The 16,588-nt window shown below is 40.3% G+C and overlaps 1 pseudogene; it reads left to right on the top strand.

The window, feature by feature from the left end:
- The window catches only part of LOC117259856 (acidic amino acid decarboxylase GADL1-like), a 94,457-nt pseudogene that overhangs the window by 9,481 nt on the left and 68,388 nt on the right, over positions 1–16,588 (top strand).

Here is a 16,588-nt window from a genome sequence, read left to right as displayed (position 1 = left end):
GTCTTTTTAAAGTATTTTTACAATAACTAGTATTTTTACAATAACTATCAAAATATATCAATCTCCGTCTCTGCAACATAAAACAGAGGGTCTGGTACTCGCACGTGCGCACATCTAAAACAGAGGCTCTGAATCTTGCGTATGTGCATGCCAAATGGTGGCTCTCCGGCTCTGCAGGGGGATGTTTCTTGCTGCATGGGGGACAGAGTGATGGAGTCCTTTATTACTGTATAGCAGTGGCCCAGTGTATTATTGTGCACAAGAACAATAAGTGGGAAAGCAAAATCCAGAAAAGAAAATAGCAGAAAAGAGAGGGGTTCAGTCTGTTGATGGAAGTAAGTTTTCGCAAGTTTAGCCACAATTTCACACACACACACACACACACACACACACACACACACACACACACAGACAAAGCAAAAATCTCAATGAAATATTTGGCTAATTTCAAAGCTCATCAGTAAAATACTGTAAAAGCATTTCACCAGGTTTAACGTGATCAGTTTATCTTATTTCATGAATCTAAATTTCATGTTTTGAACTTTTCCTCTTACAGCCTGAATATGCAAAGGTTTGCTTTTGGTAGGCTACATTCCTCCAAGTCTGAGGAATCTTCCAGAAGGCCCTGAGCTCTGGAAAAAACTTCACACTGTAAGTAATTAATTACTGAAAAGTGATATTTTAACATGATGACATTAGAACATTTTTCTATTTACCAGCCATGACAATGTCTTAATGGCTGGTATTGTTTGTGTGTGTGTGTGTGTGTGTGTGTGTGTGTCATCATGGCAAATGTGGTTCTGGAGACAACTGTTATAGTGGGTACCACCCCAGAACCAATGTTTCGGTATTTTGCCAGGTGTTTATGTCTGTCTATATGTGGATTAGCACTATAGCATTACAACCATACAAGATACAGTCACAGTACTTTGCAAGTGTGTAGTTGAGATCACAATAAAGTAGTGCTGCACGATTAATCTAATCGCAGTCGCAATCGCGATGTCAGGCTGTGCGATTACGTAACCGCATAAAAGGCTGCGATTTGCGATTTAATATACGCTAAATAAATGTTAACGTGTGTGCCTGTGAACGTGGCTGCCTCTCCTGTAGTGTGTGGAGTTTGTTGACATCACGCCCACAAGCTATCCTGGTGCGTACAGCCGGCGTGCAGCAGTGACCAACACAGACGCTGAAGAAGAGCATGAGCTCGACCAAGAACAGGCTGAGTTGGTGGCGAAAATAAACGTCTGTTACATGGCGATACTTTGGATTCAGGTACGGCGACGTTGAACAGATAGACGTGCTGTTTAGGTGTAAAAGTTAAAGTCGCCAAGTCCCGCTGCGACACGACCAATCTATATCAGCACTCGAGGCGGGACGTGGCGACTTTAACTTTTAAACTTTTACACAGCACATCTTTCTGTCCAACGTCGCTGTACCTGAAAGACGTGCTGTGTAAAAGTTTAAAAGTTAAAGTCGCCAGGTCCCGCGGCAACACCACCAATCTATAACAACACTTGAGACAACACAGCACAGGGAAAAGTAGGAAGAGTGCATGAGAGAGAAAGCCGAGCCGTGTAATGTTAAAGACAAAGAGACAACTGAAAGCCGCCAGAGCTTCATAAAACAATATCCAAGCACAGTTTAGCAAACATTTTTAAGTGTCACAGGGAAATCATGGACTCCATAACAAATGAAAAATTGAGCAATTTTGCTCGGGTTCGGCCCACTTGACATGCTGCTGTGTTGTGCTATGGCGCTGGAATTTGTCATTTACGTGACAACGCCTGAATGCAACATATGCTCGCTCCGCTGTGTGTACAGTTCCGTGCTGCGCTGCTGTGTGAGCAGTGTGTTTGACTGTGCTCAGTCTGTTGATGGTCATTGACACACTGTCTGTCCATAACAATAACTGTCAGGTCAGTGCCCCCCTGATATAATGTAGGGGAAACACTGAATCAAGCAAAAAGACTCATGATACCATTTATTTATTACATTTTATTGTAATTACATTGTAATCGCAATCGCAAATCGCGATATTGTCCACCATAATTGCAATCGCACATTTTTCCCAAATCGTGCAGCACTACAATGAAGTCGTTCAAAGAGTTCAAAGATGGGTGTTGTAAGAACAAGGGGGCAGGAAGTAGGAAAGAATTGCCCCCCCACTTTATGCCCTTGGCCCACATTCCTTTTAAGTCACTTAACACTGTATTGAGGCTGGAGTGATCCCATCATAAGACGGTCTCTAATTTTAGCTCTGCTGATGCTTGAATCCTGTGGTGCTGAACAGTAAATCAATTAGTAGAACAGCACCCCATCCCCAAATATGAAAATGTGTCCACCTCTGTTTTCTCAAGGTGATTTGGACACAAAATGCTGAGTACTAGCAAAATTACAAAGATATTACAAATGTGCTTTCCTGTCTACAGACAAATTAACCACATTTACCAACTTGGATAAATGCCAGACCCTTTTAGACATAAATATCAAGTGACTAAAATAAAAGATTTCCACACAGTTTTTGTGTTGTTTGCCTATTTACATTTATCTTTTTTTTTCTTTTTTTTTTTCATTTTGACCTGCATTACAGTAATTGATTGTTGATGGCCACTGGGAGGCAGTGCAACAAATTGTAAACACAACAATGACACATTATTCCTTCATAAATTTGTTATGGTGAGCTTTTTTGCAAACGGTTGCCTGTTCACTCATCCGGCAGACATAGAACACCATTAGCATTTATTTGGAGTTGTGTGGTCCACTGATAAATGTAAGGCCAATATTTACTCTTCTTATATCTCTGTTTTGTTATCTGTTTGCTGTATCTCTTATGCTCTTGGGTTTTGCTGACATTTTGCACTAGGTTGTTGTCTGTGCACCCTCCTGCAAGATTGTTGATTTCCTCACAATATTAAAGCAACACAATGGAGAATTGCGCTTTTTACCTCACAGGGTCCCCCTACAGATGAAAAGATGGTATTGTCTGTTACAACTGTCGCAAAAATCTTTCTGCATTTGTTGACAAGCTAAGGATACTGGTGAGATGAGAAATAAGTTGCTCTCTGCATGTCAGGGCTGACCTCCTCCTCAGTGTGCGTATGCACACACACACAAACTCAACAGAGTGAAGTCAGACAACAGCAGAGAGGCCGCGGTGCAGATTGAGGGAATATAACTTCAAGATTACTCTAGTTGACGACAACTACGCTTGTTACTGTGAGTAAGTGCGATAAAACCTCTGCCAGCCAAGCCAGTACTTTATCAGTACATGTGATGAGCATGTAGAAAGCCATATTTCAGTCTGCTAAGTCCGCAGTCTCTCATTCACCGCTATTATGATTTACGATCGCGGTCAACACAAGCACATCGCGCTCGTGGTGCTAACAGCAAACAGTTAAAGACAAACTAAAATGAAAGCTGTCTGTATGTAGGTTAACACTTTATTTCAAAATGTACCTGAGGCAGCTGACCTGCAGACAGTGAGTCTCCTAAGTAGAGGGTAACAGCAGTAACAGCGCCAGGTCACCATCGGTCAGGCATCCATCCTCCTCTTTCAGCTCTCACCAGTGTGTGAAAGCCGGGCCAATATTAATCCTTGTTCGAGCTCTTGTTTTATCGCTCACCCGTTTTCTTTTCTTTGTCTCCTCATACAACACCTTCACCTTTTTCCTTTTCTTTGTCGCGTCAGCCATGACAACCACGTCTAACTTCGTTCACCTTGGTTCGGCTACGCTACTTTAAAGAGAGGAGGGGGATATGACGTATGCCGTAAAGCAGCCAAATTTTGTAGTCTTTTTTGTGTCCGGGTTCCTACCCGAATCCCGAAACTGCATAGCGCCAGTGCAAGTGAAACAGATGCTCTCAAGCAATGACGGAGGTGTCATCCAAGAGTTGTATCATCACAAGGATCTTGGATATATATATTTTGAGGGCTCAAAAACTCCATTGTGTTGCTTTAAGTCTCAGCATTCTTTGTAATCTGGCCAAGGTGCTGGAGAACCAGTTTCTCAAAGCACTTCATCGTTTGTTAACTTAAAGGGAAATTTCGGTTTATTTCAACCCGTTTCTTATCGTCCTAAATTTGTTTCAAGTGACTAGTGACATAAAAATAATAGTTAGCATTTTAGCCGTTAGCCTAGATACAGCCAGGGCGCATAGTAGCGTCAGGCCTGTTAAAACGTAAGTGAACGGGCAACCTTCAAGTGCAAAGTTAGTCCACTAAACAAGCTTTTTTTCCACAAAGACCGCCTCATATCGTTAGGATAAATGTCAGAGAACATATAGAAAACAACATGTAAACGTGTTGTCTTACCTTACCGGTGTGCTGCCATGTTAGCTCTGCTTTCCAAAGCTTAAAACTTAATACCTTCCTGACATTTCATCTTGGTGTGCAGTGTATGCAGTATTTGTGTGCGGTGCTTTGATGTGAAAATATGCTGTTTTCCCTGCAGTCTGTCTCTGCTGTTGCGGCTGTTTACAGTCCTGTAACGTTATCCCCAACACCCGCATACAGCTCAGCCGCCTGTTCCATCAGTGGAGACTGACCTCTGCTGGTGCTTGATATGCCCTACATACAATACATATTCAATACAGCCTCTCAGTATGAGTTTAATAGACAGATGAGTGTCTGTATTTTTGACCACATTAAAACTCATTTCTAAATACCCTGGCAAAGGCTACCATAATACCATGTGTAGCCCGGTGTAAACAACAAGTTATTTCCTAAAAGATGGATGAAAAAAATTCAGGAGGAATTCAAGGAAGGAAAAGGAAATTCAACTGAGTAACAGAGTCTAATAAAGAATGAAAAAATGGTTAACAGAGAGCTTAATACTTTGAACTCTCCAATAAGAGTGCCTACACTGGTAATTTTGCTTATTGTGATGTAATTTCTTGGAGAATCTTAAAATGTCTTACATCCCTAAAATCTGTACAACCTAAGCTAAAAGGCTATGTAAGTCAATAAACTACAATAATTAATGAAAATATTGAAATTGTGACATAAAAAAATCATTTAAAAAAGCTAACATTTTTTTCATCAGATTTTACAAAATAAAAACATAAAACATAATGACCTAAAAGATTACTGCTTGACTGTCATGACATGTCAGCTTCATTAAAAGCATAGCTTTTAGCAAATTAAAGCAATAATAGATGTAAAAACACACAGAGACAATGCATCTGTGATCAGTTCCCTAATTAAATTGAAAGTCGGACTACAAATGTGGATAGACAGGGAGAAACACATGCAAGCCTAAGACGTGGTAAGATACAATATTCCTCACTATATGAAGTGACTGATAACAAGATCTGTATAATGGATTGTAAAGAAATTCGTCAGGTTTTTATTTTGTAGACAGTTGATCTGTATTTATAGCGGGATGGGATGACAGCACAATGATGTGTGTGGTATCACTGGAAAGCTCTGCTCCTGCACTTTCATGTGATATGCGTGGCATTTCTGTGCGACCCTGCATTCGCGAGTAATCCATCCAAGAGTAATGTGTGTGCAAAACTGTATGAAAGCTCTGTTATACATCATTTTAGTGTAACTTTATCATTGTTTTTTTGCTGTGAAAACTTTGGACTAGCTTGGTCTAGTCGGAAAGCTACGGTTCCGCTGTTTCACATGATATGCCTGGCTTCTCACTATCACAAACGTTGCGGAGAAAATCCCTAGGGTAGAACAGGTGTGAATTTGGATGCACTATGCGTTGTTGGTGCCCATAGGGTTAAACAGACAAAATTGTAGATTTAAGCACATTTGTTGCTTAAATTTCAGTTGATTAGGTGAAAAGTTGTATGTGAATGTGCCTGTGCTAAGCCAAAGCTAACATTGGTGAGTCACTGTATGAGAGAATAGCATTGCTGACCGCAGAGGACTGTTTACTGCCTGATGAGGATTTCTTCAGCTGCCACCATCTGGTTTCATCAGTGGGACCACAAACTGTTTCTTCACTTATCCTTCTTGATAAAGATTCCAGTGGCCACTTCATAGCTAAGCATTTTTCAGGCCTTTTTTCATTATTATTATTGTTGTTAATATTTTTGCTGTCTGTTTGAATGTCTGTGTGGTACCACAGTTATGTTCAGAGGATAACTTACTTACCAATGTATTTGTGTCAAAGTGACTGTTGGTAGCAGCCAGCAGCCACGCAGTGGCTGCACTGTAAACATATGGGGCAATGGAACACTATCATTGTATTTCCGTTAAAAGTGGGCTCAGATTGTTATAAATGGCTGAAGTGTCTCTTCACCTTTTGCTTAATCTGGTCTGTTTGTCTCATCAAGTGGAAGTCTCTTTCTGAAATCTCACGAGATGTGACTTGTTGTAGAAAGACATGGAAATGTGAGTAAGAGTTGAGAGTAGTAACTGGAGTCATTTACTGAAATATTTGCAGGTAATTACTAAGCTTCAAAGCCCCCAAAACTATATATGGGGCAGCACTAGCTCAGAGCACAAAGAAACGACAGTATCCACCTCAGCAACAGCTTGTTTAACCTGCTCCTATCTGGCATGAGGTAAATTAAACTAAAACTATTGTTTCATTTACTGTAGCAGTGAGAAGCACAGATACACTAACTTAGCCTATAGACTTTTCCAGACTGTGGCACTTATCCATTTCTGTTTACAGCACACATCCTGGCTAATTTGACCTGGACTTCGCCTTTCAATATCCATTCAAAGATACTTTCCAGGAAGGATTGAACATCTATAAAAGTGATGCATGTCCCACCATAACACAAAACGACCACAAGCCTCCTGCCCTGATGACATTCAGAAATGACTGCATAGACACAGGTACACATGCCAAAGTTTGCATGTGTGTGCGCACACCCCACACACACTCATTCAACTGCGACTCCCTCAGCCCCTCCCATCAGAGAAGTGAAGCCTTTTAATTATCTGCTGATTACCTGTTAGATCACCTTAGCTAATGGAGAGCAGCTCCCTGGGGAGCCATCCAATCTAACTCTCATCACACACAATGGGCTCCTCTTCACTGGAGAGAGTAGACTCTGTGTGCGCGTGTGTGTAGTGGATGTATGTGTGTGTGTGTGAAAAAGAGAGAGAGACAGAAAGAGAGAGAGTCCCTTAGAGGCAGATGCTGAAATTAATACTGAAAATAGCCATCTATTTATTCTTTCATACACTAAATTACCATCACACTCTGCTCCACATGCACACACACACACACACACACACACACACACACACACTGTATGGCACTTGTGTATTCTGATTTTGGTGGCAGGCTTCCATTTTCATCAGAGTTAGAGTTAAGATCATCACAGATTATTCCACAACCTGCTTTCATGCAGCAAAGAAAAAAACAAAAAACAACAACAAAAACACTTTGCCTGTATTGCCTTCACTGTTCATTTGCTCTGTGTTTATTGTTTTACACTTGCTCTATAACGGTATATTGAAATGTTTTACTTTAAGTAAATGAAATGCCAAAATGCTGTGTAATAGTGGCAGAAGTCATAAAAGCTTCCTAAAAAATCTGTACTTTAGGGAAAAAAAGGCATCTTTGCAGAGCAGAACAACAAAAGCTGACAACAAAATCAAATTGAGCGCAATCAGTAGGATAAAAAGTAGAACAAAAGTACTATTGGAACTCCTTCCCAGGCAGCAGAGGCACAGGACATGGCATAGATGCCCTTTATCAAGGGCTCTCTAAAAAAGCTGCCAAGTTCCAGGACTGTCTTCAATGGAAAAGGACAGAACTTATAACATACATGTATGGGTTCATGACAGCCCAGGTGCCAGCATAAAAATGGCATTGTACATTTCTGCAAACCGTGTATACATTAGTACATTATTATATAGCAGATACTTTGAAACCTTATGTTTCTTTATCTTTCAAGAATGTTGTGGCTAACGTGTGGGTACTGTTGGTTACAAAAAATAATTTGGTCATGGTTGGGAAAAGATCACATTTTGGCTTAAAAATCCCAGCAGGCAACGCAGTGATGTCCCAGTAAAAAAGAACTGCATTTTGTGGCACTACACCAGCTGGAAACACAGTGTCAGGTAGCTAAAAAATATCGTGTGGTGGCTAAAGAGCTACTGGAAACACAGCAATGACTTGTTGAGACACAACTGGTTTTGCTGGTCTCGAACAGTGGTCTGCAGCTTGGCAGGTATGGCTTTGGTGTCACACCTGAAAAACAGGCAAAACAGCCTTAGTTAATCTGGCCCTCTATAATTTTGAAAGCAGCTGTAGCACTTACAACACTATTCAATTAAGAATGGTGAGATATGGGAGAAAAACAAAGCCCCCAAGCAGACTCTTACAACTCTTCAGTGTATGGGCTGCAGTTAGTCATGCGCGAGAAGTGTCAACAACAGCGAGTTTGTACGAGAGCTGGTATCAGTTTGAACGCTAGAATATTTTGTGTTGACTTGCTTCGCACACACGAATAACTTGCATCATACGCATGTGAATTCACTGAATTGATGAATGAGCTCCCGCTGGTGCGTCCTCTGCGTCATACTTATAATTTGCGCTACTTAATTTTCACATTGCGTCCATCGCGCATCTTTAAGTGCATCTTTACATTGACTTTACATGTAATTTACTTCAGTCCCTCCAGGATCTCATGGCAAAAAAACCTTGAATTTGAACACAACATTGGTCAGTCACCACCTGCACTGCTTGAACACCTGATGGAGAGGTTATCAGCCCATTAAATGCTCATTATCTGCACTTATAAACTTCATAGACATGGGTCAGTAGGGGTCTGCACCCTACTGGTATGTTCAGAAGGCCATTTTAGCCCATTCAATGGCAGTTAAGTGTTGTTTAGGTTTCCTTTTCCTTAGGTTTAGATGCCAAAATAGCATGGTGAGGTTTAGAAAAAGATCATGGTTTGGTGTAAGTATTGGTTTCACATGGGACTGGAACCCTGGTGTCCTGGATTAAAGTTGTGTTTGACCCATCAACCACCCTTCCCTTGCAACCTTTATGTGGACTTTCTCATGAAAGCCCTTTCTGGCAGAGAGTTTTATTTCATGGACAGATAATGGCCTTCTCAACTTATAGTAGGTGTGACAGGCCCTATTAACCCACATCTATGACAGTTATCAAACTCACCAAGGTATTGGTAGAAATTAATAATTTGTTCACTTTTGGCCAGAACTTACTGCACAGCAGGAGTTAAGTATGCTCCATTTAACTTCAGTGGACAGTTATTCTAATTAGTGACTGTATGAGGTTCGACGGAACTCAGCTGTGTTTCAATGGGTCATTGGCTGATGGTAGTACAAGAGATGGAACATAAATTGGTGAAAACTTTGGATACTGTGATTTGTGGACACCTGTAAATTCCTCTGAAACTCTGGAATCTGGAATCGTGCTTGTGCAGCAGAAAAACTCTTTTTAGCAAGTGCACCAGCAGTGAACTGCTGATTTTCATAAAGCCCGATAATAGTGTCCATTGCCCCTGAACTGTGTCTTAGCTGCCACACTCCCCATACACAGATAGATCCATGAGATCATGTGAGTAAATATGAACATATGTATGCTACTATTGTCAGTGACTGTCTGTAACCCCCTATTTGCTAGCTGTAATAGAGTGATCAGCATCATATAAAGCTTACAGCCCAGCACGGAATCAGAGCTGAGTACCCCCTACTGTCCATTCACATTTGACTGGGTCAGCCTCTTGCTTCAAGAATTTCTGCCAAGGATAGGAGGAATTGAGCAGGATGGCACTGAAAATACATGACATCACTAACAACCATCACATCATGTGGCATCACGTCACGTCATTGCCATGTCCTTTAGGTGCCATGATTCCCTCTTGCTTCTGTCTTAGTGCCATTCCAATCATACTCATGGTAAAGTACAGGAGGAAACAACAACCTAATGAGGATGTAACCATAAAGCCACAATTCCCTGACATCCTAATCCAGACCTGGGGCCAAGTGAGTCAAATTGAACCAGTCTGGAAAAAAGTCCAGGCCTGGCACCAGGGGCTATAGGTTACAGTGTATCGCCCCTGGCCAGGGACAGAATGAAAGACTCCTTTCCCCCATGTTCCCTCATCAGGGATAGCCTGGCCTGCCATCAGAGTAATAGTGCTACAAACACAGAGGCATGCTGAGATGAGAGAGAAGGTTTCCCAAAGACGCCTGACTGCAGCATCAAACAGGAAAGACACACGGGACAAGAGATAGAGGAGGAAGAGAGAGAACGAGAGAGAGAGGGAGGGAGAGAGAGGCCCTGGAGTGGTGCCAAGTTCCCAAGGTAGTGTACAAGTATCTTTAGAAGCCGGGCGTCTTGTTAGCTAATACATTACACCAATCACGGCCGGCTATCTTAAGCTACAATTAATCTGTGCGCTGGCACAGGCTGATAGGACAGCAACATGCTGTTTCTTAATTAAAAGCAAACGGATTAAAAATGATTAATAACGGTATTAAATATTCTCATGGACTACAAGCGAGGGGAAATCGGGGGGCTTTCTTATGCGGGCTTAAAACGAAGAAGTCATTAACGGCGGGCCCAATCTCCCTAAGCCAGGGCTTTACTTTGTTTGGGATCACAAGTTGCTTACTTCATGAATATGCATTTTGCCCCTATCAAGTCGAGACCAAAAGGCAATATCGTGGTGTGGCTGTGGTGTGGTATTTTTTCCCCTCAGTGGCTGTGAAACTTTGAGTTTTTGATTTGTGACATTTCGTGGTCTGCCTTTGTAGCTGAGGCCTCTGTGTTAACTGGTTCCTGGCCGCAGGCTGCCTGGCTTTGACAGAAAATGTCAGTTTTTTCTCTGTGTATCAAATCATGAATGTAGGTATGTCACGTTTGGGATAATATTGAGTGTTTTTGCATAGGGGTTTTAAAGGTTTTTCCCTGACTATTGACTATACATGACTATTGCTGTTGATGCTGGATAACTCTGGACCATGCAGTATATTAAATGGAAACGTTGGTCACATGTATCACTTGATAGATGTTTCAAAAATATATATATATCACAATATCTGCACTTGGTAGCTACAGTATGACCAGGAATACAGAAAGTTTGCAGTTATGGCAAACAAATGGAATGGTTTGGTTAGGTTAAGGCAACTCAAACACTTGGTTTTGGGCAGGGAAAGAGAGAAACTCGTAAAATGTTTGGGTTATGTTTAAAAATCAAACTTGAAATGTTCGGTGTGTGGGATTCAGCGGGGTATATAGACAGAAAAGGAATATAGAATTCATGAATAAAATCACCTAAAATGAAGAACTGTGTTTTTGTTACCTTAGAGTGAACCGTTTGTCTACATTCGGAGTGGGTCCTTGTCCATGGAGTCCACATGTTATCTCTACAGTGGCCCAGAGAGGGCAAACTAAATACTGGCTTTGGGCCATTTGTGTCTTAATGTCAGCCACCATAGTTCTCCCATAGTTTCAGTTGACTGCAAAGGGCAACCTCACCATTCGATACAACTAATGGCTCATTTATGCTTACCATTAGATACAACACAGATGGAGCCTTCTGTCTGTACTCTGCGTTAATTTCTTCTGTATTTGTGCATGTTTTCTAAAAGTGCACGGATATGGACAAAACGGAGCAGTACCAGTGGAGACTGTGGACATACTTCAAGCAAGATACAACCATAGAACATGCCAAAAACACTTTTAAAATGGCTTAATGCAACGCAATAATAATATATCTACAACACTGCTTTCTATAAAAGGTAAATTATTACGACCTCCCCCACCATCGTTTGTTGCTGTTAGAAACTTTTGACTCTGCCCTCTACTGCCATCTAGTGGATGTATCTATAGCAACATAAAGGACACATGGAGGTATGTGGGCACAACATTTGAGATAAACGCATTTATTTTTGTGTGTAAAGGGAATATAGATGAGTTTAAATTCCTCCCATTAGACCTTTTACAGTTGAATGTGGCAGGACACCATCTGCAGTCTCTTACACGTGAAAGTTAGATGTGCTACACTTCCACCATCATGACTACTCAAGTGGCAACCTCTGGGGTGGAAAATGAAGCCAACACAGAAGTGCCAAAACTGTAGTTCTTTGATTGACCACTTGAGGCTGGCTCCAGAAGCTGGTCAAGCCCTGTAGACCAACATGGTAAAATGTCCAACTTTACAGCGGAAACATGGTTACTTCTGGCTCAAAAAACTCAAGATGGCAATGGCCGAAATGCTGAACTTTAGGCTACTTTAGGGGTCCACAAACCAATGGGTGACGTCATGGAAGCTACATCCATTATTTATACAGTCTATGCTACTACACATTACTTTTTGCCTCCACATAGAGAACACATCCTCTACTGGCTCTGAATGTAAACAACATTATCATCATCATAATCAAAATTCTGTTCAACACAAAACTTGACCTGTACAAGAACTGTTTTTATGGTTAATAATGGCCCAACAGCAAACTGTCGGCAAAAGTGTTATCACATCAGATAGCTTCTGTGACTTTTGTGGGAAAAAAGGGCTTTTAACTAGTAAGCAACATACTACATATCATGACTGAGCTGATGATGGCACTTTCAGTCATAAGTGAGGAGCTCCACTGCTAATAGCTTCATTTTTAGTCTATAGTAATGATGACTTTGTGTAGTCACTTCAGCTTCAATATTCAGTTTTAATAATCTTTTCAAGCACATAGTGAGACCCTCTAACTACAGTTGGCAAGAAAACGTCAAATTTATAAATATTAACAAATTAATGGCTATTCTCGTTCAGATCCCCTGTCCATTTCAATGGACATAACTGGATGTCTAGATCTGTGACTACTGTCATCTGACTTCACCCATATACACAAACTTATTAGATGGTAATGTCTATAAACAAATCACAGTGTTCCACATCATCTTAAGTGAATTGCAGTAGAGCAATCTTTTAAATAGAAAACTACTGTTGTACTTTGATTCTCTGTTGATACAATCATTTTATAATGCATCCTGTTGATTATGTACACAGAATACTCATCTCAGGAAGTTTTCAACAAACTGTTCTCTGGAGAAACATCAGAAATAAAGGATTCAGAGCAAAAAAATATATAAAATGTGTTTAAAAGCAATACATTATCCACTGATATGGGTTAACCATTCATGAAAAATGAATTATATGCTTTTTGTTGAAATAAAAAAAGTCTGTTAAGACCATGTATTGTAATTTTTACTATTAAGTTATTTCTGTGTTCAGATTCGCTATCCATTGGAATGGATGGAAAAAAATGACACATTACATTACCATATTTTGTAAAGATTGCTCCCACACCTTTAGAGTTTAAGGTTTTAGGATAAAGATCAATTCAACCTTTCCATAATTTATACAGTTACTCTACTATGAAAACTGGGTGTAGTTCCTGCTTTTTGTACATGTATAAAAATTTTACATGTAGTTCCCGGATTTTCATTAGAACTGGTAACAGCCTTTTAAAATTCGTATTGGTAAATTTTGTACATGGGCTTCCTTCAGTATAGGAGTGATACATGCCCTGTGTCACCCTAATCAAAATGACACCTGAACATCATTTCATAATTTAAATCCCAGCCCTTTACACAAGTCAGGAGAGCCCTCTTCCCTCCAACAAGAGGCTGTGAATAGCATCATTGTGAGCCTGCGACTACAATTACTGCTTCTAAATTCAGCATTGCTGTAATCAGGCCCTCTGGTTCTGTGTAATTTAAATACTCATGGCTTGTGTCCAATGGCTCCTGTGCCAAGCCCAAGTGTTAGTTGTAATTGACCATACAAGCCTTTTCTCCCCTTTTCTCTGCTAATTTCATAAGTGCTATTTTTAAAATGTCAATTATAAAGCAGATTAATGTATCTTAATGTGAGATTAGATGCATTTTGGCACGAATCACAGGGCAATCACATTGGTTTGATTACATTTCTGGCCCTATTATTGAATATAAAAGGCCTTTCTGCTCCAGTTTTACGTAGCACGAGCTAAAAGGGCACGCTGGTGGATTCTGAATGTTATTCAACCAAACATGCTGCAATTGTTGATATGGCTCCTCTTTGATTATGGCATTTTAGAGGAGTTTTTCTTTGCCTAACACACACTCCTACACACTCATACCTTTGTAACAACTCTGAAGGAGAAACAAGGTGTTGATGTTGTCATTCCGGTGAGAGGTGGACTTATTCTGCCACTGAGGCCGAATAGAAAGAGGTAGCTTGCATCCAGGACACTATTCTCTTTAGAAACCAATTACTTAAATGCTTCTCAAATTGATTTCAATTGCCTCTGCTGCCAGGCTGTCTCTTTTTCTCCTCCTCTGTTAACATTTCAAACTTTCACACCTCTCCTCTATGCCTTGTCCTTTTCTTCTTTCCTCTTTCTGTCTCACCCTACTCATTTTTACTTTTTGGTGTAGTGGGTTTTCTATTCTTTCTTCTTCTTCTGTTGCCTCTTTTCCAACACTTGGAGAAAAACAGGCCTGATTATTATCAGCTTCATGTTTGTCTTAGTGAGGAAGCAAGCAGCAGAATAATAACATTTTCAAATCATAAAGATAATGGCATTGCTTGCTTATGATAAAATGCTGGTGCTTGTGGTGTTTACTCTTGAAGTGCATGTTTGCATGTGTATCCCCTCATATATGTGGATGCATTTTTGAGCTTTTGAGAGCTTGTGTTTGTTGTTTATGTTATGTTGTGTATGTGTGTTGCCGTGATTCAATTTGTTCTTTGTAAACCCTTTGTAGTGAGATGTTGTTTTGATGTGATCACATGACATAGATAGAAACAGGTGCTGCTCTGTCATTTGTTAATTAAATCTACAATATGTATTGTGGTGTTCATAAGAATCAGCATGTAATTATCAAATTTATACCTCTTCTTTGGCATAATTATGGAAAATAATTTGGTAGATGACCTACTCAACATATCCTGATACAGCAGTTTATATGATATCTAACAAAAAGCCCCCTCACCAGTTAGGTTAGGTTTAGTTTAAGGAAAATAATAATTTTTGGGTATCATCACTGGAACGTTACATACTTAATGTAATGTCACGTATTCAATGTTATTTTACAATGTGACATTGGGCACATACGTGCGTAACTTAAATTAACTCAATGCTGACTTTTGCTTTCACATATGACACAAACTGTGGTTTTTTCATTCAAAGTCCTGTGCTTATTTGACTTGTTCGCCCCTCCGGACCTCTGTTGCTCTTTATACTACGTCACCTGACTTCCTCCTTTGCTCCTGTCCTATGAGGAATGACACCCTGCAGTGCATAGGTGAGTTATCACAGCCTCCTGGCTCACAAATACGTGAGTTATATACTAACTGTAGAGCATTATTTAAATGTCAAACCAGTTGTCCTGTCAGTCAAAATAAAACAGCCCATTGGGCATTTATTGTGAAGGAGGATAGAACCAGGGTGAAAATTTAGCTGGAACAATCCAAACATTCACCCCACATGGTTTGCAGTGGGTGGAGGGTTAAACATCACCTACAGAAAGGATGTTCTGCTTGTTTCTAGGTTAGGATTCCTTCAAACCTCTTTTCCACCAATATGGAACTGGTTCAGTTCCGGTTCCTGCTCCTAATTTTGAACCATTCAGAGCATTTTGACAAAAAATAAACTAGTTCGGAACCTAAAAGTTGGCTCCCAGCTGGAACCAAAAAATAGCGGATTTTCCTTACTGATGTGACAACATCAGTAGGTGTGTAGGGACTGCAATCTGAGCTGACTTTAACGTTAACTCAGCTTGTTTCTCTGAGAGTTGGCAGCAATGGGAAACTGTATATCATTAACCTTTAGTTTACTATTACTGTTGTGTGTCCTGCTTAACATAGTTTGATGCATTTTAGTTTCAATAACAAGGTTGCAATGGATCCATCCCTTATCTGGGGATTCAAGATACAACATTGAGAACAATGCATATTGATGGCATAGTAATCAATGCCATTTTTAAAACCTATAGTATATATGCAGTGCCTACACTATATGCCTATCAATCAATCAATCAATCAATCAATCAATTTTATTTATAAAGCCCAATATCACAAATCACAATTTGCCTCACAGGGCTTTACAGCATACAACATCCCTCTGTCCTTTGGACCCTCGCAGCGGATAAGGAAAAACTCCCCAAAAAAACCCCTTTAATGGGGAAAAAAAAACGGTAGAAACCTCAGGAAGAGCAACTGAGGAGGGATCCCTCTTCCAGGACGGACAGACGTGCAATAGATGTCGTACAGAACAGATCAGCATAATAAATTAACAGTAATCCGTATGACACAATGAGACAGAGAGAGAGAGAGAGAGAGAGAGAGACAGAGAGAGAGAGATGCAGGTAATGACAGTAGCTTACAGCAACATTATTGAAAGTAATAATATTATAGTTATAGTTCTGGCTACTGTGGTACAATATGTTGAAAGTATGTATTAATATCTGACAATAGTCATATGTGTATAATAACAGTAGAAGTATGACTAATGACTAATGATGGCAGCAGCAGCAGGAGGCATCTGGCAGGACCACGGCAGCAGCACAACCACACATGTCACGCTGTCCAGGCACCGCTGCGATAAAGATGATATTGCTCTCAAGAACTCTGATTTTTTTTTTAAATGAAACGT

The sequence above is a fragment of the Epinephelus lanceolatus genome, chromosome 4, assembly GCF_041903045.1.
Source record: "Epinephelus lanceolatus isolate andai-2023 chromosome 4, ASM4190304v1, whole genome shotgun sequence".
NCBI classification, from domain to species: domain Eukaryota; kingdom Metazoa; phylum Chordata; class Actinopteri; order Perciformes; family Serranidae; genus Epinephelus; species Epinephelus lanceolatus.
The sequence above is the reverse complement of the archived record's forward strand: the minus strand, read 5'-3'. Positions and strand labels throughout refer to the sequence as shown.